Source organism: Harpia harpyja, chromosome 5 (assembly GCF_026419915.1).
Source record: "Harpia harpyja isolate bHarHar1 chromosome 5, bHarHar1 primary haplotype, whole genome shotgun sequence".
Classification (NCBI taxonomy): Eukaryota; Metazoa; Chordata; class Aves; order Accipitriformes; family Accipitridae; genus Harpia; species Harpia harpyja.
Window position 1 is genome coordinate 53,859,137 of NC_068944.1, and position 26,339 is coordinate 53,885,475.

At 41.5% G+C, this 26,339-nt stretch overlaps 1 protein-coding gene across 1 annotated transcript in view; it reads left to right on the forward strand.

The window, feature by feature from the left end:
* Positions 1 to 24,718, forward strand: part of PLEKHF2 (pleckstrin homology and FYVE domain containing 2) — a 237,182-nt gene extending 212,464 nt beyond the window's left edge. Inside the window, exon 3 of the transcript XR_008235402.1 lies at positions 24,707 to 24,718. The gene's annotated coding sequence lies outside the window, so the exon portion shown is untranslated. The remainder of the gene's footprint in view (positions 1 to 24,706) is intronic.
* Positions 24,719 to 26,339: the final 1,621 nt, after the last annotated feature.

The following is a 26,339-nucleotide window of genomic DNA, read 5'->3' on the forward strand; positions in this document are numbered from 1 at the left end:
AAAGGTTAGGAGACAGGATGGAGCATTTACCTTCTTGAAAATGAAATATCCATAACAGAGAGGATGAAGATAGAGCATCTCAGGTTAGTACGGTGTCAATGCTGTCTATCATATCTATGCGTATATATTTGCTCATTCCACTTCAGATTTACTGTTTTCTAATCCACATGCTTGCAGGGTTATGACTTCCCATAAAACACGTCTGTACTGTCTCATGTCCTTTTCAAACTCTGTCTCTTCTACTCTGCCTCTGCTTCCTTTTATTGATACAGAAAGTGGGAAAGGAAGAAGTTTTTATTGCCTGGTTTGTTTTTTCATTCAAATAACAATTGAATTGTCTGAATATGATAGCTCAAAATTGTAACCCAAATCAAATTGCCTCCAAAAAAAAACCCCCAAACCCGAACAAAGAAAGGCTGTAGAGAGGCAGCTGAATATGGCATGGACCGTGGAGAGGACACACGCTGCTATGATTCCTGCAACACTCAACAACGTCCAACACACTTACTGCAGGGTGGGGAGAAGCAGACCTGTTTTTTTGAGCCGATACTTAAGTATTCGTATGGATTTTGCTTAGATTGGCAGCAACACTTAAATGAACAGTTTTGTGAAGAAATAGACACTAAAGATAATGTTATTCCTGTTGTTTCCATGGCAACGGACATGCTTGATGGAATATATCCATCACGTGTGCTCTGTAACCATCTGGTTTCACAGTCCTCATTTCAGACACTCTAGGAATGAAATGTAGGTAAACTTTAATCAAGTTTGTAATTACTGTTGTCCTTACAAAAATTATTTAACGTGATATTGCAGCTGCCTCAGCATAATGCCCAAAGGTCTTTTTAGGGTTTTATTGCCACTTTTAAGGAATAGTTTAAGAATTGTTATTGTACTTTAGCTACAGATGCCACTGTTTCTTAGTTTCTGAAACTGTGTTATAATGACATCACATTAAGATTTTTTTTTCCAGGCTCCAAAAAGGTCACAGTTATTTTTTCCAAATGGCTCTGTCAAGCATAAAAATTAACCATACTTTGGGCTGGATTTTCTGTATTTGTAATGTATGTTTATGTTAGAGTTTCTGTCAAAACAGGGATTAAAGATAAATGTAGCTAATTAAAAGAACATTTGCTTAGAGCTCCTGGTAATAGATACCTCATTGTGGGGTCTTGAGGTAAAGCTTACTTTAACAACTGATTCAGTTTATGGGATTGTGTTTGAACATTATAGAAGGCTATTTCAATTTTCCAAATTGTGCATATTAGCCTGAGAACAATCAAGTTAAGACTATAAGTAAATTGCAAAAGAGAAGTCAGGGTGTATATGCTAGCTATGTAAAATGTTCTTGTCGGCTCTACTTCCTACACTTCATCATTTCGAATAATGCTTCCCAGCAGTATATGTAAGTGAAAACTGGTTTTACAGAACGGAAAAAATCTATCTGGCACTGGATGAGTCAATAAGTTGCAAACTGTAGCATAAGGTAAAGAAAAAAATTGAAAAAGATCCCATATCAAATTAGGTAATTGTTTCTTTTTATCTTACTTTATTTTACTAAACAGCTGTGCCCATAACATTAATTTCATTGCACATGACATCTGTGTTATCCTAGGGACTCCTATGCTGGGGAAAAGGTCAATGCCAACTGCAATTGCATCAAGTTTCCATAAACTTTCAATGGCCAATAATATTTTGTACTTTATAAAAAGCAAGTAAAATAATAACGTATTTGTGTAGCGCCTTTCATATTAAGAGATTTCAAAGAGAACTACAAACTGTAGGCCCAATCCTTTAGTTCTTATATAAACAAAACTCCCATTGGTTTCAGCAAACTTATGCCAGAATAAAGAGGACAGAGGAAAGGTGTCAGGATTTGGCTCTATATACTGCATGCAGCAATCACTTCATCCACTAATAAAGTTCAGTCATTTTTTGGATGGGACTTGGCAGTTGTTTAACATGAGTGGTCTTGAGCTCACTCAATTTAAATGGAAGGATAAACAAAAAAATAGTTCTCTAATTAAGATTTCAGATTTCAGTGGAGCAAACTTTGATAAATTGAGAGGACTGGTTAGGAAAGACAGCTGGGGCTGAGTTGCTCAGGGTCTTCAAAGTGTAGAAGGTTTGGAATAGCTTCAGGTCAAAGATGCTGAGGAATATATCAAAGTATCACAAACAATGGGGAAAACTATGGAAGAACGTGTTTCAGACCTGGCAAAGGGAATTAATACCTTAGGAAGAATATTGGGAATAAGCAGGGAGCCTGCAGGAGCTGAAAAAAGGACTGCTCTACAAGGAAATCCTTGATCTAAAAGTCAAAAAGAGTGGGAATAAAGTGAGAACTGACTGATGCCAGGCTGAGTTTGGCCTAGCAAGGAATATCAGAAGAAACCCCAGTTTGTCCACTGCAGCTAAAGAGAAGTGGGACTTCTGTGCATTGAGAATGGGATAGAGATGAAAGGTATTGTCAATCTGGAAACAAAGTGTGATAAATCCTTCACCCCAGTGTTCAGCAAGGATGACAATATTGGCCAGGAGGACAAATGGGAAGGGATCAGTGGGAATATGGCATCCAAGTGCAAATTTCAACTTGAAAGTTCATCTTGAGTGGGACATATTGCCTGTCTCCATCCCAAGAGACTGAAAGATGTGCTGTTGAGAACTGCAAGCTTCATAGCATGTTTGGGTGGAGCTAGCATTGGCACTGCTGGCCAGGAGAGCAGCAAGAAAAATGTCTATATTTAAGTGTAGGAAAAGGTATCTAGACAGCCATGGACATATAAGTCTGACCTAAACTGTATTAAAGGCCCTACAGCAGGCTTTGAAAGAGATCCTGCAGGAGCACTAGGAAATAAATTAAAAATAGTAAAATACAAATAATAGTTTAGCAAAGGTAGAACATACCAAACTTATTTCTGTTTAGTTACTGATTTTCTGGACAAAAATAATGTGGAAAATATCATCTATCAAGATTTCAGGAAAACATGCTCTGGAAACAAATGGGCAACCTTTATTTGTCATAATGAGAAGAGTCAGGAGAAGAATTGTAAAGTAGGTAACAGGAGACATGAAGGTGGACAGCAGCAGGGTCTGTGGAAAGGGAAGGGATCAAACCAGACTGGTTACCAATACTGATTTTGTTTAATACCTTCTCTGTGACTTAACACAAATATGAATAGGGTCCTGACAAAATGTACTGATATGCAGGGTTTGGAGGCATTGACAATAAACATCTTTTGGAGAGAGCAGAGTCTAAAAGCCCAAATGAGAATGGCATAAAATATAATAATAAAATTCATAAATAATTCTGCTAGAAGCTCAGAGCTCATCCATTCATAAAAAAGTTGAGAAACAACCTCTTTTACTTGTAGATCAAGGATTGACTGAAAGCCATCAATGTGATATAACCATGAAAAGGCAAATGCAGTCGCAGAATTTGTCAGTGAAATTATTGCCAGTGGGGACAAAAAATACTAGCATCACCATGCAAGGCTTCGGCTAGACATCTTCTCAACTACTGGCTCAAGAAAGGCCATTTGAAAGCCTAGCAGATGCAGGCAAGGACTAAAGCAGGTTCAAAAGAAGTACCTTTGTCCTCATAAGAGGATGATAAAAGAGCTTGTCTTGCAGTCCGGCAAAACGAAGATAAGGGGGAGGGCACAGGGGAAAGCAGCAGGGAGAAAAGAGTCGTTTAAGCTAAATTAAAATATTTTCACATGTACAGTGGGTGTAAACTGAGAAGAAACAAATTTAAACTGGAAATGGCAGCTCCTCATTGTTAGAGCAAGTGCGTTTTGGAATATTCTCCAGTTGGGTAACAGAGGCTAAAACCCAACAACTTTTATGTCGGAGCTTGAAGAGTGTATGAAAGAAATTATACAATGTGTTTGCTTGCGGTAACAGGGGAATTGACTTAATGGCCCAGAAAGTTCCTTAGAGCTCTGTGTTCTGATATCCTCCGCAGCAAACACTGTTGCTGTATAAGAGATTTGAACAGAAATTAAGTGCAGTCCTGTTGAAATTGAAGTGGGAATTTAAGTTCCCCGAGAGTAATTAGCCTTGCTGTGTGTGGTCGGGACATGGAAGAGGCATTTAATGGCTGTGAATATCAGTAGGTCTTTAAGTGGTGGAGGAGATTATAAGTTATTGGGATATTCATATACTAATATTCACTTAAGTTCAAGGGATATGTCCTTTTGAACAGCACCTATTCATACAGTGTTGAGATACTGGTTTAGCATTCACTTAGGTGAAAACTGCTTATGTCTGACTGTCCCTGGCTGTCTCCCAGATGTGGAGGAACTAGAAAATAACACAGCTTGTCTTTCATTTAGCAATAGAAAATGTTCTTTTTGTAGAGATAGCTCTGAAAGCACAAACTACTATCAAAATAATCCACTTGTTAGTATTAAAGAAACACGGAATGACACAGCTTTCACACGACAGGATACCAAATATAACAAAGACGGGAAATTAAGCTCCATTTCCCTAAGTACAGACACACTTTTCAGCAAAATGAGTCAATTAAACTGGAGAATGTTCTTAATTTGTTGTCTTAATATCTCAGGTTTAGCACACAACTTAAACTGGGGTCAGGGAGAGGTATCTTCAACATAACTCTATGAAACACCTTGAATGTAGGCAGAAGTTTTTTGCCAGCACCAACACTGCCTGGCTTATGAAATTTGCTGAGAATTGTTGTCTAACAATATTATAACATGAAGCTTTCAGTGATAGGTCTCTTTTTCTAAACTACTAAAAACCATTAAGAATGAATTATGTTAGAGGCATGCCATTAATTGTGGTGTAATTTTCACCATGTGTATAATATTTAACTGCACATTTTGTCACAGTGCAATTATAGGAAATGTTTTTCCAAGATGTCTCTCTGTCTATATATACATTGTGGTTGCTCTAATTATTTTCCCCAGTGATAATATACAACATTCCCAGGGTCCTGTCTTATAAAACATTTGCTGATAGACAGGATACATAAAGAGTAGTGTAGTGTAGTTTTCTCCTGATTTTATACTTAGTTGAAAAAGAAGTTTGAAAAAGTTGTACGGTCTGTGTACATATATTTGTCTCTGCCTTTTCATTTCTACTTGACACATGTCCAGTACTTTGTTTTCAGAGCTATGATGCTCTAAGTCCCCAAGGACCCTAAAACAACCGAGTGAAATTAACACTTGAAAAATATATAATTATTTGCCTCAAAATGACCGTTGCTATTTGAAGTATGTTGTGCAGTGTGGTTCTCCTCTGAATTTTCACCTGCTTTGTATATGTGGATGCAATAATGATGGGCATGCAATTAGTCAGCAGTTGGCAGACACTGCACGAGTCACTGCTCTACACTTAATCTCTTCCTGGAATCTTGGGAGAATAATATTTGCATTGGCTTATAACCAAAAATCATCTTAAATACAACTTGATTTTGTATATTTTACCCAATTGTATAATTGTATGGACAAAATGTGTATATATTAAATGGCATATGCTACATGGAATTTTCCCAAGTATAGTATTAACTGTTTTAAAAACCATTTCTCCTGACATATGGTAACATAATGTGGCCAGCACACCTGTCTGGCTGGATAGAAAAACTGCAAAAAAGAAATAAAAAATGATCTGATTCTCCTTTTACTTCCACCTGGCAAATCAAGAGAGATTTCACTGATGTTGTTATTCTTAGACTATTATACGTATAGTGTAAATTGGAGATGTACTCTGTCTGTTGTCTTACAAAGGTAAGAGTAATCTTTTTCTGATGCATCTAACCTCCCCACCCCCCCAAAAAAAAAACAACCAACCAAACCCTACACAAAAAACATTTAATGCTGTGGGCTAGATTTTTTTAAACATGATTTTAGAAAAATTATAAGATTAAGAATTGCTACCTATACCATTGCATCACTGAAAAAATAGGCTTTGAATTTTAGTATAGTTACAGTTTTAACAAAATATTCGCTCAAAAGATTGAAATAACAGGCTGGTACCACATGTGTTAGGTTAGACCCACTGACTGAGCCCACTGGCAACTTAAATTCTGATCTCCCACCATGGTAAGTGTCAAATAAGTCAGAATTAGTCAGTCTTGTTACTTGGGCTTTATGATACTCCATAGGACATCTGAATCAGGTCCTTTTCTCAGGTTTATCTTAAGTCCATCTAAATATGCAGACAAATAAACTGTAGTGTAATGAAGTCTGGGTGTACAATTAAAACGTAAAATTTAGAAGACCTGAGACCTGTGCTGTAGAGGTCCATGGAGACTTTTTCATTAGTTTTGGCTGGTTCAGGGTCAAGCCAAGGCACAGGCTGCATGATTCACTCTCCTCCAGGCATGGATTTAGCACACATGGGGGAAGGCTCCATACATCAACACCACAACCACATCCAGCCCATTTGCCTGTGCCGCATGGATGTTGTCTTCATCCGGGAAACCAGTATGAGAGACCTAGTCGTTCTGAGAGTATACAATGTGGTCATAACTACCTAATCTGAGGCAAGTAGTTGAGGGTTTCTCCAGTCTTCATATCTATAGAATGGATCATGGGTGGAATCATAGATAAAAAGTTATTCATACTTTATTAGAATTATTTATTATGAAATCAAATTGTAAGGGTTATAAAATTCCAGTAAAAGCTTATAACACAACATAGCACGACATAAGCAATTTCTGAGTGTATGAAAAGCGTTTATTAAAATCATTCATGATGGAGTTTGTTTTTCTACAAAAATGGTGTATATTAATTTAACTTCTAGATTAATATTTTTTTAATATAAGTGCACTCATTCCAACATAATCATTGCTAGAAAGACAAGAATAGACCAGAATCAACCCAAAGTTGTGGTGTTCTTAGTGTCAGCATCCAGAGACCACCAATAGCAGCAGTTCACAGGTTTTCATAAAGTCATATTTTTTTCTTATTTTTTTTTAATTTATAAGTCTTAGTTTCAGATATTAAAAGGGTGAATTGATATATTATCAGGTCATAAGAGCATTGCTTCAAGCCACTGTACAGGAATAAGCCTAAATGTAAATAGAGCTAGGAAGGAGGAAATTTAAACTAAGCTTCAGAAATATTTTCTAACTTTGAGCTCTTTGGAGTTTTTTTTCCCAGGAAAACCAGAATTGCTGAATCCCTGAGACTTTTAAAGTTAATCTAGACGAGACATTAGAAAGTACAGGAAACAATCTTTCATTGGCAGGAAAAGGGCAAGATGACTTTTTCTTTTCTAATGACTAATTCTATTATTTTAAGCAGTTCTGCCATCCAAAGGGGACAAAAGACAGCAGTCATGATTAGTTACAAGATAATGATACAGGCCCCGTTTTATTTCATGATGCTTTTTCTCTAATTAATAGAAAAAAAAAAAAAGGGATTGAGATAATGTTGCTTTAATGCTTTATTCATGAAGGACTTCTTGATGATGAGCATTGTGAAGAGCATCCCCTGTGCTGCAGAGACAGATGTTTTCTGTGGCCCTGATTCAATAAAGCAATCCTGTTCAGGAAAGCGGTTAAGCCAGAGAATATCCCAACAACCTGAGGATGAGAACATGACAAATTTTCAGTACTAAAAAGATCTAAAAACATATGCTTTAATGTCACTTCTTTGACTGACGTTCAGCTTCCCTCAGATTATCCAGGGAAGAATTGAAACCAGGTTAACTGGGGGCCTGAATGGATGTACAAGCTTTTAGAGATCTGATTTTTCCATTACCTATAAACTGCTCCAAGTCTCAGACTAACTTCAGGTCAGATTATTCCAAGCTTGGCAATTATTTCTCCTCATCCAGTTCTAAATCTCCAGTTTGTGGCCTTCCCTGAGAAAAAAAATCAATGTCCACATAACATGTGACGGCAGAGCCTCTTACTTTGTGTTGGCCCTTACGAGTACAAAATCAAGAGCTGGATGACAACACACACTTCTGTGGTGTCATGATTGTTTGTAACTCCAGAACCTGTGTATGGATCTATACATACATCTATATAATTTTTACAAAAGACCTTATCAATTTTTTTCTTTGCAGTTCTGAAACTTTCAGCCATGTTGTCGCAGGTGTGGGAGGAATTCCCCTTCTAACCACGTCAAAGCAGTTCTTCACAGTTACCTTTGCAGCAGATTGTGCTACAGATTGAAAGACCTCACGACACAGGTCTATAGGGTAAGACTATGGCCAAGGCAGAAGAAGATGACACAGCTGAGAGTCAGACCCCACAAGTTTTTGAGTACCTGCTGCTCCCAGTGACTGCTTTGGAGGACGAAAGCGTTCATCACTAGACAGGATCATGTCCCCTCCATGGCCTGTTTGTTGCATTTTCATTCTTATCACTGTGGACCATCTAAAACACACAATAATCCCTTTCCCTGCCTTGAACACATCCCCATGTTACTTCTGTTGACCAGAGCTGATGCACTTACATCTGCCAAGCTGGAAACCTGCTGGCACTGGCCAGTCTTGATGACTGACCTCTGTTCTGGTATAAGCTCCATTAGTTCATACGAGGTCCATATGGCAGTTTTCCCCCCTCCGCTTCCCCCTTACCTTCTTCTGATTCTCTGGAGGTCTGGGGTTTTGTATGTCTTTTGCAGTGTCTCCCCATGAGCATTTCACTTCTGTTGGCACTTTCCATAACAGTATTAATAATGACATTTTGCTGGCATGGGGCCAGCTGTAAAAGTTTATGGAGTAATTTTGTAATAGAGCTGCAAGAGATTAGCAAAAACCCAGCAGGTGAACAAGCTTCCCTCTCACTCCTTTAAAATAAAAGCTCTCCCGTTCCGCAAGCTTTGCAAAGCCTTTGCACCAGGGCTTCTTGGAGGCAAGATGTGCATATTTTAATGTGACAGGTCTAGGAACCAGCGTTCTCCTGTGGCACTCCCACCTCCAGCTGCAAGGCTGTACCCCTGGTCCCCATCCTGAGCCATGCTCAGTGCAAACATTGAATATAAAATTGCTGCTTTCCCCTTGCCCTCCACCTTCCAGCTGCATATTCCCACCCTGGTTCCCTGCTTGGAGCAATGATTTAATAAATATATCTACAATAATCGTCAGCGCCTCTGTCTGCCCTCCCCCTCCCAGCTGCAGTTTCCCACCCTTGTTTCTCTTCTGTGCCATGATTAGTACATATGTTTAAAATAAAACTCATCGTCTCCTTCTCCCTTCCTCCTTCCAGCTGTGGATTCCTCCCCGCCTCCACCTTACCCAGATTTTCAGCCCTGGTTTGTAGGCATATTTCACAGAAAAATTGAACCTCTGACAATGCCTCCCCTTCCTGCTGTCTGCCATCTCTCCATTACAAATCAAACAGTGGCCTTTAGTATCAAATCAGACCATAGCCCTCAGTGGTGCTGACATGAAGCCCACAAGCATGAAGAGAGCAGAAAGATTCCTCTGTATTTGAATCCCTTTTCTACCAGTGTCTCAGCCATGAGGGGCAAGATCCTGAAAGATGAGGCTGTAGCCTGGACTGCACACTTCTGTGTAGGAAGAAAAGGCTTTCATGATACCACTTGGTTCGGCTGTGTGATGAATCACAGTATGACAAAATTGCTGAGACTGGCAGCCACCAACCTCTGGTCCAACCCTGTGCTCCAAGCAGGGTCAGCTGCAGCAGGTTGCTCAGGGTGGTGACCAGTCAGGTTTGAATATCTCCAAGACTGGAGACTCCATAACCTCCCAGGGCAACCTGAGCCAGTGTTCAACTACACTCATGGTAAATTTTTCTGAAGTTTAAACAGAATTTCCTGTATTTCATTTTGTGCCTGTTGTCTCTTGTTGTGTCAGGGGGAACTACTAAGAAAAATCCGATTCAATCTTGTTTACGTACCCCATCAGGTGTTCATACACATGGATAAGATCCCCCTGAGCCTTTTCTTCTCCAGGCTGAACAGTCCCATTTCTCTCAGCCTCTCCTTGTATGTCAGATGCTCCAGTCCCTTAATCATCTTTGTGGCCCTTTGCTGGAGTTGCTCCCATATATCTGTGTCCCTCTCGTACTGGGGAGCCCAGACCTGGGTACGGCACCCAGACATGTCTCACGAGTACTGAGCAGAGGGGAAGAATCACCTCTCTTGACCTGTGGGAAACGTGCTTCCTAATGCAGCCCACGAGGCTGTTGACCTTCTTTGTCACAAGGGCACATTGCTGGCTCATGTTCAGCTTGTCCACCAGCAGCCCCAAAGACCTTTTCTGCAAACCCACTTTCCAGAGGATTAGCCCCCGGTGTGTCCTGGTGCATGGGGTTTATCGCTTCCCAGGTGCAGGACTTTGCACTTCCCTTCCTTGAACTTGATGAGATGCCTGTTGGCCCATTTATCCTGCCTTTCAAGGTCCCCTTGAACAGCAACCCATCTGGTTTAGCAGCCACTCCTCCCAGTTTTGTATATTCTGCAAATTTGCTGAGAGTTCACTCTGCCCCACCACCCAGGTCATTAATGAAGATGTTAAATGTACCTGGATCCAGTATCAGCCTCTGGGGTGTGCCACTAGTGACTTGCCTCCAGCTGGACTTCATGCCACAGATCATAACTCCTTGGGGCTGCAGTTCAGCCAGTTTTCAGTCACCTCACTGGCCGTTTTTCTAACCTCTATTTAATCAGTTTGTCTATGAGGATGTTATGGGAGACAGCATTGAAAGCCTTGCTGAAATCAAGACAACAACCATTGCTCTTCTGTCATCCACTGAGCCAGTCATGCCGTCACAAAAGGCTGTCAAGTTGGTCAGGCATGATTTCCTCTTCGTAAATCCATGTTGATGGCTCTCAACCACCTTCTTGTCTTTTGTATGTTTAGAAATGGTTTCTAGGACTATCGGCTCTACCACCTGCTAAGGGATTGAAGTAAGGTTGACCGGCCTGTAGTTCCAAGGTGAGGTTGAAGATGATGCCCTCCTGAAGAAAGGAGTTACATTTACTCTCTTCTAGTCCTCAGGAACCTCCCCGGATCCCCATGATCTTTCAGAGATAATTGAGAGTGGACTTGCCGTAACACCAGCCAACTCCCTCAGCACCCATGGATGCATCCCACTAGGTGTCATGAACATGTGTATATCCAAATTGTTTAAATGTTCCCTAACACGATCTTTCTCTACCAAGGGTAATTCTTCTCTACTCCAGACTTTCCCATGGGTCTCAGGGGCCTCAGATTCCTGAAGGCTGGTCTTACCAGTAAAGACTGAGGCAAAGATGACATGAAATACCTCAGTCTTTTGCATGTCCTTTGTCACCAGATCCCCTGCCTCACTCAGAAGTAGGGCCACATTTTCCCTAGTCTTCCTTTTGCTGCTGATGTACCTGTAGAAGTCCTTCTTGTTGTAGGTGGACTAGATGGACTTGGGCTTTACTAACCCCTTCTCTGCACACATGAACAGTGCATCTATATTCCCTTTGGGTCACTTGTCTTTGCTTCCACCTTTGCTTCCCTTTTATATTTCTGTTTTGTCAGGAGCTCCTTGCTCATCCATGAAGGCCTCCTGCTGCCTTTGCTTAATTTCCTGAGCCTCAGGATGGACCATTCTGGAGCTCAGAGGAGGCGATCCTTTAAAAGATCCTTGCTGAGAAGGGCAACGAAGCTGGTGAGGGGCCTGGAGCACAAGTCTTATAAGGAGCGGCTGAGGGAACTGGGGATGTTTAGTCTGGAGAAAAGGAGGCTGAGGGGAGACCTTATAGCTCTCTACAACTACCTGAAAGGGGGTTGTAGCGAGGTGGGTGTCAGTCTCCTCTCCCAAGTAACAAGTGATAGGATGAGAGGAAATGGCCTCAAGTTTTGCCAGGGGAGGATTAGATTGGATATTAGGAAAAATTTCTTTACTGAAAGGTTTGTCAGGCATCAGAACAGGTTGCCCAGGGAAGTGGTGGTGTCACCATCCCTGGAGGTATTCAAAAAACACGTAGACAAGGCACTTCAGGACATGGTTTAGTGGGCATGGTGGTGTTGGGTTGACGGTTGGACTCGATGATCTTAAAGGTCTTTTCCAACCTAAACAATTCTATGATTCTATGATTCTAAAATGAACAGCTCTCCTGGACCCCTCTTCTCTCCAAGACGGTCTTCCTTGGGATTCTTCCAAGCAGATCCCTGAAGAGTCTAAGTCTGCTGAACTCCAGGGCTTTGATCCTTCTGTTTGCCTTGCTCTCTCCTCTTGGGGTCCTGAACTTCACCATTTCATGGAGCTCCAAGGCTGTGCCTGACCTTCACATCCCTGATCAGTTCTGCCTTGCTTGTAAGTATTATGTCCAGCAGAGCATCTCTCCTGGATTCCTTGATCACCTGTGTCAGGAAGTTGTCATCTGTGTACTCCAGAAACCCGGATTGCTTGTGCCTTGATGTATTGTCCCTGCAGCAGATATTGGAGTGGTTGAAGTACCCCATGAGGACCAAGACATGCAAATGCAAGGTTTATTCCAGTTACCTGAAGAAGGCTTTATCTACTTCTTCCTGATCAGGAAATCTGTAGCATACGCCCGCTACAATGTAGCCTGTGTTGGTGTGCCTTGTAATCGTGACACAAAAGCTCCCAGCTGGCTCATCGTCGAGCCCCAGGCAGAGCTCCAGGATATCCCGCTGTTCTCACACAAAGGGCAACTTCCCCTCCTTGCCTTCCCAGCCTGCCCTTCCTAGAGAGCCTGTACCCATCCACAGCAGTGCAGCAGTAGTGGGAGCTATTCTACCATGGCTCTGTAATCCCAACGAGATTGTAGCCCTGCAACTGCACGCAGACCTCTAATTCCTCCTGTTTGTTCCTTATGCTGCTTGCACTAGTGCAATGCATTAGTGCGCTTCAGAGGGGCAGCCAGTCATGCTGATTCCCCAGAAAAGAAGTGAGAGCTTTCCCCATATGCTGTCCTGAAGGCACTTTCTTATTTATGTGCATATGCTTGAGGTGGCTTCCCTTCAGCCCTGTTTTTTGATTAAGCTTTGTCAGGTGGATCCCATGTGCGATTCTAGGGTTCCTTGATTGTCCCATGGTTGTAAAAAAATCCCTCTTGTCAACACCAGCTGTACAACCAGTTATTGACCCACAGGATCTGTCCTCTCCCCTTCAAGCCCATGGCATATGGGAGTGGAGGGACATAAGGAATTTTGTATTGGACAACAGTCAAGAATGAAGCATATGGTATCTTATGAAAAGCCTTGTGAACTTGTTGCCCCAGGGAATACTTTTTCTTCCCAAATTCACTCAAAGTATACACACAAGCCAAGGAAGGGACCTTTTCTTCCCTACACATTGGGCTTTGCAAGGACTCCAGAGGGTTGGTGAGCTTTTGGGCTAAACTTGAACTGATAAGAAAGGTTGAAAGCCAGAAATCCCTATTCAGACTCTGCATCAGTAGCACCCCTGACTAATACCTACCTGCTTTACCCTGAGAGATGCTGATGGCATGAGTCCAGTCAAGCTCCTTGTGGCAGGCACTGGGATGGTGCTCTACATGATGCAGATGAGTGGGGCAGGCTGAATGTACAAAGGGACCTTTTGCGGTGGCAGCAATCACTCAGGAATAATGCTGAGACCACAGAAAATAATTTAGTTTTGGTCTAGATGTGACTGGAACACTTTGGGGGTGTCCTAGGGAGCCACAGTGTCTACAAATTGGCTGATCTATCTTATGCTAGTACCTTTTGAGAGCAATCCCACAGAATAAAGAGGAAAGGGCCACCATGATACAATGGCAGCAATATTATGGTATTGATAATAATTGGTCTTGATGGTATGTTCAGAACCACGTATAGATCAAGTAAGTTCTTCATCCACGCAGCTTAGATACTGTCATCTGGGATATGCATCAGCCTTTTAGGGAATGAGAGAGCTGCTGGAAACATGATGCCCGGACAGAAACTGAGTGCTACCATGTGTTGCATGAAGCAGACCAGCTCTGCTGACTTTTCTGGCATTGGGGCCATGATCTCTTTGCCCACTTTGGAGTGGCCAGCACTGCTAGTGATGCTAATGATGAAAATCCAAGGTTGTTTGCAGGCTGTGTCTAATTGCATTTAATCAGTGCCTTGCAAAGTAAAGGTGGGTTGAAATTCCATGCTGCCAGACAGTGTTGGGTGAGTTATTATAATTGTTATTCAAAGGAGCTTGTTGATAAGAAGTAAAAAAAAAAAAAAAAAAAGCTTCTGTTCCACAGTGTTTCTAGTTGGCTGGCATAGATCAACATCTCATCTTTCACCTAAATAGGAATCCCTGGACTCCCTCAACTACTCCCATTTGTAAGTCAGTCTCTAGCTGAAACAACATTCCAGAAAGAAGATAAGATTATCCTCAATCAAAACAATGTTCTTATTCTCTACTCTGGCTGGACAAGCTCTGTGGAGGAAGTGGCTGCTGAGAGAGGGAAAGGAGAAAAGCCAATGTTATGCTACCTTGGGACCACTCCACCTTCTGGAACGGAGAGAGCTGGAAGAGCTCTGCATCTTGTAGAAACGTGTACTCTGCTCCACCGGCCTCCGCTGGCCCTACTTCACCTCTCCTCTCACATGTTTTCAGCATACTGTTCTCCAGGCCCTTAACCTGTGCAACAAAGAGTGGGTTAGTGTACAGGCTTATGCAGAAAGCCCAGATAAAAACCCCCTCTAACATTACAGATTTCACCATGAGAGAGACCTTTGGCCCAATGGTCCAAGTACACCAGTAGAACATACATTCAGTGGCTGCAGAAAGCTGCAGGTCAGGGTAATCACAATGTATTGAAAACTCACCGAATACTCATTAATCAGAAGCATGGAGCCTTTGTTCGATGACCAGACCAGCATCATCTGGTAGAAATACTTAAGGTGCCTCAGTATTTGTTATTTGTCAGCAATTTGTAGCTGGAACAGAAACACCTGCAACAGCTAAGGATGGAGTGCAGTTTGTATTATGACCTCCTGTATGGTTTCATCCAAGGCCCATCAAAGCTGGGAGGGAGTCTTTGGCTTCAACTGTCTTTCAGTCAGGCATTAATCTAATGCACCATAACTATCTCAGACAAATTCCTTTTTATATCAAACTGCCCTCTGAAACTGCCTTCTTTTTTTTATTGCTTCATCAAAATACATCCAGCTGTTCCTGTGCTTGTATCAGTACAATTTGCCCCAGACATTCCAGTGGAAAATTGTATGCATATATAAGTCAGTAACAGCTGAATCCATTTTCTTCGAAATCTCCTTATTTTAAATCTAATGGAAATCTAGAGAATGTGATTTGCTTGTCCTAACTTAATTAGCTCAGTAATTTTAAGATTGTTAGCACTGGGCTTTTGTACTTCTGCTCAATATGTTTTGAATTCCATCTCTTTGCTCACAGAAAAATGTTGTTACACAATGGGTTATTTTAAATTGTAGATGTCCAGCAAACTTTAAACACACTTTAGGCTAGTACAATGCAAAGAGAAAGTGGCAGTGATCTCTTCACGACTCCCAGCTGCTATTGGCCACATGACATGATAATAATAATAACTTGCATTTCTGTAGAATATTTAGCTTCAGGAAAAAACTTGAAGGATGTTGGGCTGCTCTCGAGTAATTTATGAATTCCATATGTTTATAAGTGTCTTTAAATGCCATGAGGGATTTACAGTATGAAAATGTGTTTGGTCCTAGGAGGTGCTGACTGTCCATGGGTAAGGAGGAATATAATTGCATTTAGAACATGCTGCAAATGCCATCTGCTTTGATGTCGTACCTCCCTGCAGCTGACCAAACTTTGCCGACCTGGGGACAATGTGTCCAAAGCAGGATGCAGAGGAGAACCAAAACTACAGGACGCTGAGTTAAACAACTTCTGAAGGAGGCAAGGAATGGGATTAAAAGAAACAGACTTGCAGAGAAAACTAATGAAGAAATACCACTGAAATTCTCTGATGAAGGGTGACAAACTTCTAGGTAAAATAGGTGTATTAAACCTGCTGTTTTCAAACCCTTTTAATCTTTTTTTTTTCTAAAGGATTAAGCTGTGTTGTGGCCACCCCATAAAAGCTTCCAGAGAAGTAACTATTGAGCCTAAAAGGAACTTGCAGGATGAGGCTGACAAGTGCACAGGTTACTGCAATCCAGGATCTAGTCTAAGGCCCGGAAAATTGGAGCCTTCCTCTCAGGGAGAGATGAGGTGCCCTCTGAGGGACCACAATATTGGGCAGAAGGGCAATTCATCCTATAAACACCATCCAAGACAGGACCAAAGGTGTGGGGCTGGAAACTGCATCCTCCATTCACGTGGACAGTCCTTCATGACATTGAAAGTTCATGGCATATACAGATGTATTGCTTGAAACAAGAAAATGCTTCATTTTTGATGTTTTCAGTCAGCACATTTCACTTTTCCTGTTCCCAAATGAAAACATTCTGCTTTGTTAAAGTGCTCAAACCATCTCAGTTAACATTCATGGACATCTCTGGATGATGTGGAGACCGCTGTAGCGTGGGTGTTGCAGGCCGATGTTCACCACTGTGCTTATGGGTACCTGACCAAGTTTCCTCGTGGTCCATTGTGCTTGGCTCTGGGGTCCATTGGCTCCCATGGGTCACCACAAGACCTGCTTGTAGGGGGAACTTTCCCATTGCGGGGAATGTCATCTGGCCAAGGGAGACCTGTAGTTTGGAGGGAAGAGAGCATGGGCCACCTGAGTTAAAAACTTTCATAATGGCAAGTGCTGCTTCTGGGAAAGCAGAATAAAGCTGGGCTGACTTAAAAAAAAATTCAGTTTGGTCAGTTCAATAGACCAGAATGCACTGGAAGTGCTGAAGCAGTTTAAAATGGCTATTTTTTTTTTTTAGTTTCACTGATGGAGAACTGAAGTGTTTCATGACATAAAAATCCTTTTAAAGATAATTTAGACAGAATCAGAATAACCATCCCTACTTAAAAACAAGTTGCCTTGGATTATACAGCAGGCGATATAGTAGGCTCATATGTAATCCACCAGACCACAGCACTTCCCAGGAAAGTCATTAAGTCTGAATCCTGTTTCTGTGGAAGTCGATAGCAAAACTCCCACTGATATTGCTAGCAGCAAAAGTTCACCTCTTGGATGCAGTTTTTACATTCCTGTAAGGGTGAACAAACCCCTCTGTTTTAACCATGAAAAAGCAGGACCACACTGGCACAAGCAAAAATTTTATGTGAAACTTCCATTGCCAAATGAAAGAAATAGTCATGTAAGGTAGCATGCTGATGACTATTGGTCAAAGTGCATTCCCGGGTTAATGTGCAAAAGCAGATGGAATGAGCAGGTTCATCTCCTCTGAAGCATTCACTATAATTGTTTTTTTTACAATATTTCAGGCAAAAGAATTTTTAAGAACTTCTGTACTGAATTTCTCTAGGCTCCTATGAAACCTAAAGAGAACTTTTTGTAGAAGATAGTGTTCTGTAGAAGATCGTGGAATAGCGTTTTCCTTGTTCTGAGTAAATGGTCAGCCTAAAGTTACCATTAAACAACACTTGATATAAAAGATAAGGCAGGACTTAGCAATACCCTACGTAACAGACTTGTCTGAAACTATCTGCGTGCTTAAATAAAGCCATACTTAAGTGTTTGCATTTATCTGAGTTTTCCTTTCCCAGATAATGAAATTACAGGGAAAGTACTGATATCACTTAAACCTTTTTTAATAATAGTGATAATAATAATAAATCTATTATTAATAATACTTAGTATTAATTCTTAAAAATAATAAATTAATATCAGAAGAAGTAACAATAATAAATAAACATAAATAAAAATAACAAACAAAAAGCAATAGAAGTGGGCGATTTTTACTGAAAACCAGATTTTTATTTTATTGTGATGGAATCTGAAAGAAATTTCTAGCAATGTTTTATTTCTGTTTTGGAACTGTAATAATCCTGCCCCTTGGCATTTCAGCTAAACTCCAGCACATCACTATCCCATCAAGTTTTCTTATTTTTATTGTGGCCACGGAGTAAACTAAGCTTTCTACATGGTACCGTTTTTCTGAAGAAAGTGTAAGTAAGTAATCATCTGCCTTGGCATGAGAAGTTTTGGGTAATTCAAGTTTCATACAAGGGTTTTTCCAGCTCTGTTTGGTAGTAGTCTGGAGGTGTGAAGGGCTGACTAGAGCTGGAGTTGAAATAGTGTACAAACCTCCTTCTTGTCCTTGCAAACAGTGAATTCTATCCAAAATTAATTTCCTTAAGCCACAGGTATTAGAAGAGAAATCAGATACTTTGATTTTAAAATATGTTCATATATTTTGCAAAAAAACCTTTCCAAATTCAAGCTTAAAGAAAGTGAGATATTGCCATTCACATTTTTCAGCCTACTGTCTTCAACATACGGTGCAATGCTTGAGGAAGCATGTGTTGAAATTACCTTCATTAGCTAGGAGTCATGTGTATAAAACAACAGGGATGTCTTTCTGTACTGGTGCTGCCAATATGATGCTCCACTCAACAATGTCAAGACCTCGCTCTTTTTCTGGACAACAGGACAGCAAATCTCATAAGAATACAATGGGGAGTGTCTTAGATAGTATTTGCCAACACTTCTAAAATTACTAGAGGAGTAGACACTACCAACAGACTCAGAGCAAGTACACATAGTGGCCCAAAAAACAACTGTGCTTCCCTTCTTCTGCATTTACAAGGTTAAAGAGTGGTGTGCTGTTGACTGAGGTACCACAGAAAATTATTACAGAATTAATGGAGGTCCAAGAGGAAGTAGCATGTAAAGAGGTAAATTCTTACACTTTCCTTTTAGAATTAAAATTTGGGAGACTTCAGAGTCAACAATGAAGCAAGACTCCCTTTCTATCCTAGCTTCTGCTCTCCCACTCCTCTTGAAGTCATGTAAGCCATTAATTAAATTCTCTCTTTACCTTTCTCTCAAGCCTCACTGTTTATTGCCCTGTCATCCTTTTGTCAGCTCCTTCTATCTCAAATCTGCACCTGCTCAGAAACACTCACCAGTTCCAAACACCCCCATAACATACGTGCTGAGACAGGGTGAACCTGAAACTGAAACAAGTATTTTACACCTTAGAGTGACTTTCCAAGGTCTTGAATCTCCATCTCTCCATCACAGCCTAAACTCTACAGGGTGCCCAAGATGTAGAACTGCTATCATTCACTTTTCACAGATAAAAAAATTACTCAAGCGGAAAAAATAAAGCCTTTCCATTTTCAAGACCAAAATCCACATCTCTTGAGCACCAGCTTTCTGTAGGAGAAAAAAAGGCACCCCACCTCTTTAGACGGATGGTGACCTCCTATCACGTCTCTTCTAGGATGTTTTTGATTTGAGCACTGACCTTCATAGAGAACAACTTAAAATGGCAGTTATGATGTTTCATTTAATTTACTGTAGTTTCTGAGCTTCCTTGTTCAAAGACCTACAGGATACCTTATTTCATTTAAGTCCTGAGTGAAAGCAAGCATTCAGGACTAACTGATTTGCCTTCAGTTTACCTACCACAGTTCTTGAGATCCCAGCATACACAGCTTTACTTAATCTGACACCCTACCATTCTTTACAGGTAGCTGGGTATGAAATACTGCACTGGAGGGCAATGAAGAGCTGAGGCACTGTTGTCTTATCTTCTTAACCAGGCATTTACTTATAAAAGTTAACATGGGTGGTGCTGTCTTATGGGAGGGGGGAAGGAAAGACAATTTAACCTTTGTATAAGGAACATCAGAGCTTACTGATGCCTCCTCTTGAAAACCTGAAATAAAGATTGTTGTTGTGTATCATATATGGCAGAGAGACTGAGAATATACGCCAAATGTGGTATCAAGGCTGTGATGTAATGTGAAGGGGAGATGCCTCATCCCATGCTGCACTATGGGACTGCTGGAATAAAATGGTGGAAGAGAAAAGGGGAAAAAAACCCCAGAGAAATGAGAGAAATGCAGATAGTAATACAGTTCCAGGAATTAAAGTATTTTGATACTGGAGAGTGCAATGCTGTTGTGGAAGACAGTGAAAGAGAGAGACGTAGATGTGGAGATAAGGAAAACAGGATGGGGGAGATAGCAAAACCTAGTAATGATCTGGTGTAAGATTCAAATCAAATGTCGTGGAGAGATACATTCCCAGCTACCCATTAGATAACAGCAAAAAGCATCACCTACCATTTTGTTTCTCTCTACAAAATACTGTGTGAATAGACTCCTGGTCCAGGAGTGCAGAGGTCTGGCTGCCTCAACACACACTGCTCCTGCCCCTGCTTCCCCTTGTAGAATTCATCCTGTGCTCTCCTGGAGGCAGACACAGAGCTGAAAACACACAGGATCTCTGAAGTGGTGCTCAAATGCCAAAGACAACAGCTTCTTAGGCAATGAGGAGAGAGCTGGCAGTCATCACAGGGTTGAGATCTGAGGGCTACACACTTCATGTGTTCCCCTGTGCTCATGGTCTATGGATACTCCTCAGACATCCTTGAATTTCATTTTCTTACCAACAGCTTGTATGTGCATTTTGCATTTGGAATGTTTAAAATAGCATGAGAAAATAAGAAAGCAACCCAAAGCCTTGCAGGTAAACTCAAGGTTGTGTTCTTGGACAATTAGGGATGCCTCCAGCTCATCTTGAGTCATCTTCTTCTGGAGTCTGGTACACCCTCTCTCCTGGGTTTCCTATGTTCAGGGTGCAGACAGGGCACTGAGGCACCGGTGAAGATTTTTTTTTCTTAAAACTGATCTATTGCTTGTTAAGTCAATCCATCTCCAGAGGGACACAGCTACTAGTCAGTCTTCTAAAACTCTATGGATTAGCAACAGATGTTTTCTCAGTTGTACAATGGAAAACATTTTTTTCTTCTTCTGAAGGAAACGACATATTTCTCTGGACTTGGTATAGTCTGCAATGGTTTGGGTATGGTCTTCATCCACAATAGTTTTGGTAACAACACACATAATATAAGACAACAATCTTGCCTTCAGTTATTTAAGAGAAACCTGACTCCACTCCCGAGACAATATAACTCTGGCCAAAGGAAGTTCAGTTGGCTTCTTCTTTCACTGAAAAATAGACCACACAATTGTGGTGGATGAAAGAGTAGCCAAAAAATTAAGAGATCATTTTCAGACAAATATCTTTTATTTTCAAATACAGTATTTTTTCCCAGTCCTCCCACTGTTGTGATATGAACTACTGCATATGCTTCATGAAATTACCATCTACTGCTCAGCTGTTTATTTTTGTAATCACTGGATTTTATTTCATTTGTTTGCCTTTTGACCCTATTTTGATTATGGAGAGTTTTAATGATCAAGGGATCTCTAGATTAGAGTCTCTTTAAAGCAGTATGCTTTCCATAGGAAATTGGAGGAATTTCACTGACAGTATTGACACTCTGATTTATCCCCACAATCAGACAAGTACTGAAGTTACTACCAAGGGATTTTGATTCCTCTGCTACCTTTCCTTCTGATACTGTTTTTTTATCAGATCACTTTGTTAAATTAATTTAAAGTTTGAAACCCAATCATGTGGTTTATTTTAGAGTTTTTTTAAATCTACCAACTTGGATTTTTCCAGTAACTTCATAGCTGAGTCAGGTTTGTTGACCCCTGTACCTGCTTTCTCTTAAACAATCTGCTGAATTGTACAATGCATAACTGAGCAAAATGTTAGACTTGAAATGCCACCAAGTATATTTCATTTCTGAAACACCCTGCTATTCTAAATCACTCAGTGATTTGAAAGTCAATGGAATGAAGCTCAGGAGAAAAGAGAGGACTAGATTTACTGTTAATTTGGTATTTGGAAGTGACATTTCATTCAGCATGTGGATGCTGAAAAAGCTGCCAAAACCAGGCTTTGCTAAAATATCACAATTACTGGTTCCTCTAATCCCCAAATACAACATTGTTTGATGAAAACAATATATTCTTCAGTCCCTTCACTCCACCATCTATTGTTTTATACCAGTTATTTATAAAAGGAAATGTCTGACTTTAAAATGGAATAGTTGGGTCACTATTTGATTAATTTCTTCTCCCTCTGCATTGTCAGTCTTGATTTAAACAGTGGGTCATTGTGATTATCTCACATTTTAACCAGTCAACTCCTTTTGCTTTGGCCTTTTCTCTATCAAAATGAACCTCACCTTTTTTCTGCTGTAAGAACCTCTATACTTGTTATGCCACTGTGCTTGACAAGTGACTCTTGTCCTGTGTGACATACAGAGAGGAGTCATGGGCTAGTTGGTGTCTGAGGCATGTCTGGGTGCAGATGTCCATTGCCAGACATATAGTGTCTTGGTTGGAAATCATTCCAGGCTGAGAAGTCCAGCGGGTCACTCCCTTCATGAAGAACCTTGGTGCTAACTGATAGCACTGTGTGACATGAGCTCCTGCCCAAGATGAAAATTGGTTCCAGTTGACTTCTGCAAGAGATTAATAAAGGTAGATAAAGGTAGACATTCGCTTTCTCCAGCTACTGTAAAAATAACAATGAGAAAAATGTAGATAACACAAAATGTCAGGCAGCCTACCCAGTGGCACAATGTAGCTAACCTTGGTGACTGTGCTTTCGGATGGAGAGCACTGTGCTGTGTCACGGGACACAGCTGTCTGAATTCAATTTTGCTATTACACCTAAAAGACTTTCTCAGGTGAGACTGCTGACTCTGTTCCCTGTACCTCAATTGCAGTTCTTCTTTCTCAGAAGATCTCACCTGCTCCTGAATTTCAGGTATCCGAGGATAGGATTGTTGTCTGTGATCAGTGCTATCTGCCAGAGAAGCAAGATCATGCTGATACCAACAGCAGGGCCCAGGACGTGCCCTTTCAGCCCTGTGAACCAGTAACCAGGGCTGCCTTCTGCTGTATTTCTCCCACCCAGCAGTTCTGACCATCATGGTCCCTCTGAAACCAGACAAGGCATTGACTCATCCAGTTGGATTATACATAAGCTGTTTCAGACTGAGGATCTTCACATTTTTGTCACATGCTCCAGACTATTCCCAGGCTCGTTGGGTTTGTGTTCAACTGCAAAACTGTGCTTGGAAGGTGAAGGAACCCAAGCTTTTTATGTTCTTGGTGAAGGGCTTGGCAGGGCATGATTTGTAACAGCAGTATATTGTTCTTGCTTGGCTTTAAATATTAGTGCTGCACTTCCTCAAGCAACTATCTGACACAGCAGAGCTTTGGAGGAGGGACGATGGCCCTCGGACATCTGATGGCAGTTTTTGGTGGTGGTCACTAGGCAGAGCTGACTGCTTTCCAGTTTGGACCCACCTGTCGTGAGGGCACTGTGCTAGTACCACATTTAGAGGCACTGGTAAGTCTGCTGGGCGTTTGGTGCGAGGCTGTCTCAGAACTGAGTCCCCTTTAACAATATCAGTTTTCCAGGCTGCTTGATAAGGTTTTTAAGCCATACATTTCTTTCCAGAGTTCACCATTATGAGAAACTTGTCTATCCTCTGTTAGTCGGGGCAGGCATGTTAGTGACAGTCCACACACATATACTGAAATCTGTCTGTATGCTGTACTGTCGAAACTTCTCCTCCAGGTGTGTTATTTTCATTATATAGCTTTTAGATTAGTGTTACTGTTTGTTTAACTTCTTTGTAGCAGATCTAGTTATTTCCAAAGCTGCTTGGAGCCTTTTGTCATGCTATTTTACTATTTTTCCTCATCTGTTTAGGCTTAAGCACTCTGTATATGATAAAAAATTGTTTTATTTTCCTGTAAAACACCTTGGATACTGAATACAACCCATATGGCAGTTTGAGGAAACAGCATCTCCCAAAGAGGGTGTTGAATGTGCACAAATATGTGCTTGTTTTTTACTAAGGGCACCTGCCAGAACCCTGCTGACACATCAAGTGTAAAAGAATATTTGGCATCAGTCATCCCCTCCAAAATTTCCTTGTAGATATTGGAAAATATTCTCTTCTATGTATTTATTTAATTCTGCGTGATATTTCCTGGTCCTCATGGCCACATCTATACTAGAAAAGTAAACATACCATGGCATGTTCTCTACTACCGAGGCCAGCTGGAATGGATATGACCCGAGTCCATGCTAGTAAATTTGCTGTCCCTCAAAACAGTGACAAGTTAGTAGGAATGATTTAATCTACTTAGAGAAATGTAATTTGAAAGGACTAAATCAGAAGTCAGATCTGGCACTATCTAGCGACCTTACAGAAAGAGGGAGGTGGCAAGGGCAAGAAGTGGGTATGTGGTGGCAGGAGGAGAAAGAGGATAGTAAGAAAGATGTTCATGAAGTGGCATCCTGTCCTCCCTGAGGGTGGAGGCAATCCAGGGCAGCCCAGATTGCCCTGAGCATGCTTCTGCTGCACGCTCACGGAGGGCTGGCCAGCTCTGCTGAGTAAACACTCAACTCTGCTCTTTACCATGGTGGCCTGCAGCACCGCAGAGCAGAGCGCAAAGGCCTGTGGAGGGGGACAGGCGTCCTGAGCAGAAGCTGGTGGCACAGAGGGGATATTTTGCATGCAAAAAAAGGCCACTTCTGTCCATTCTTGCTTGCCCCATGAGGCTGTGTGTTGCCTGGGTCTGCACCGTTGCCTGTTCAGTAACGTGAAACAGGCTGGGCTGGGTGCTGGTGGTTTGGGGTAGGGGGAAGAAGGAAACAAGATCAAACAGGCTGCTGCAGGGACCTTACACAGTAGCTGCCAAAGGAGGCGGGCCAGCATTTGCAGACCAGCTGCAGGCTAGCAGGTGCTGGCACTGACCAGCCTCCCAGACTCATCCCTGAGCAGATGCTGGGCAGAGTTTTGTTCCCTGGCTGGGAGTGATACTGGGTTGGCAGTGCTGGAGCGAGGGCAGGGTGGAGGTGGGTGAAGTGCTTCTGCAGGTGCCTGCCATGGCAATGCCTTGTCTGACCCACAGAGGGATGCCACATGGGGTGACCACCACTGACCTCAGCACTGCCTGGGACTTTGGGGTGTGCGGTGACCTCGGAGAGGGCTGGGTGCTCCTGGCTCTGCTGGCTGTTCCCAGTAGGCCTCCCTGATGAAACCCATGGGGGGGTCATCAAAGAGTTAGGCAGTAGGTACCATCAGGTCTGCATAGTGGCACCAGGGACAATATAGGACATAGACAATCTGGGCAATGAGCATGTTCAACTCTTACATTAGCTCGTGTACATATTTATAGCTAGGGGAACTTTCTTAGGGATGATGAGCATATTCAACTCTTACATTAGCCCTTGTACGTATTTATAGCTAGGGGAACTTTCTTAGGGACTGTCTTGTGATGCTTTTTCATCCTTATTTTATGACATTATGTCCTAGAAGTTTTCCTTGATTTCCTAAGTATTTTGTCACTCAGTCTCTTGGTGAGACCAAGAATTTGGCTTATTTTTAAGCCAATGAAAGTTTCACCAAAACATAACATATTGCATTTAGATTTGATAAAATGTTTTAGCTAAAAAAGTCAAGGGTTCTGTTAATCATTCTGAGTGCTATATTTTGCTGTTTAGTTTTCTTTTATTTCAAAATGTATTCAAAACTGAAGTGCAGTCAAAACAATTCATGTTAGAACAGAATTTGTTTTCAAGTAGGTTTGATCTAAAACATTTGTTATAGTTTTTTAAAAAGTAACCATGAATACTTTATGCAAGACTGACTAGAATGTGAATAGGCATTGATTTAAACATTAACTTCCTTCATTTTGTTTCTCTTTTGTACTCTTCTTGTCTAAATACCTCTATACAGATATTTATATATATTGTTGGCAATCACCAAATAAGAATGGAAAACTACACACAACTGAGTTATAGTTGTTATTTTAAATTGGCTACTTCTAGCAGTAATCATTTAAGAGTTAATAGTAGCTATTATATCTAGCTATGTAATTATTTGTTATAGCCCCAAATGATGATATTCTGCACTTACACCCAAGTGGCTGAAAGAACTGTAGTCAATGAAGGAGTACACACCAAGCCCATCGCATACAAGCACCTGAATCCTTACCTAAGACAAGACCCTGAAGCCCCCTTTGCCCCCAGCTTAGGTTTTGCAACATCTAAAAATGTTGTGAAGTCAGTTGTCAGCACTCTCTGAGCAGTGGGGAGGGTGAGGCTCTTCCCAAGATCACTGTACCAGTCCCAAATTAGGGGCAGGATCTACCTTGTGCCAAGTGTGGGGATGCTCCTGGACCGTGGCCCCACTCAGGGCTGCCTGTGTACTTTGCAGAAGCTGAGTCCTGTCCCAGAAGCAGGTTCCTGGAGGACAACACAAGGTCACCTGGGACAGACACCCGCTGCAGAGGTGTTTAAGGTGATGCTTTGCAAGCACTGGGGCTGGGAGCAGCACCCAGGAGTGACCTGATGGTAACAGGGCTTGAATGGCACTGCCTGGCGTGCTGGGCTGGGTCAGCACCAGGGCTGCCACACCAGAACCAC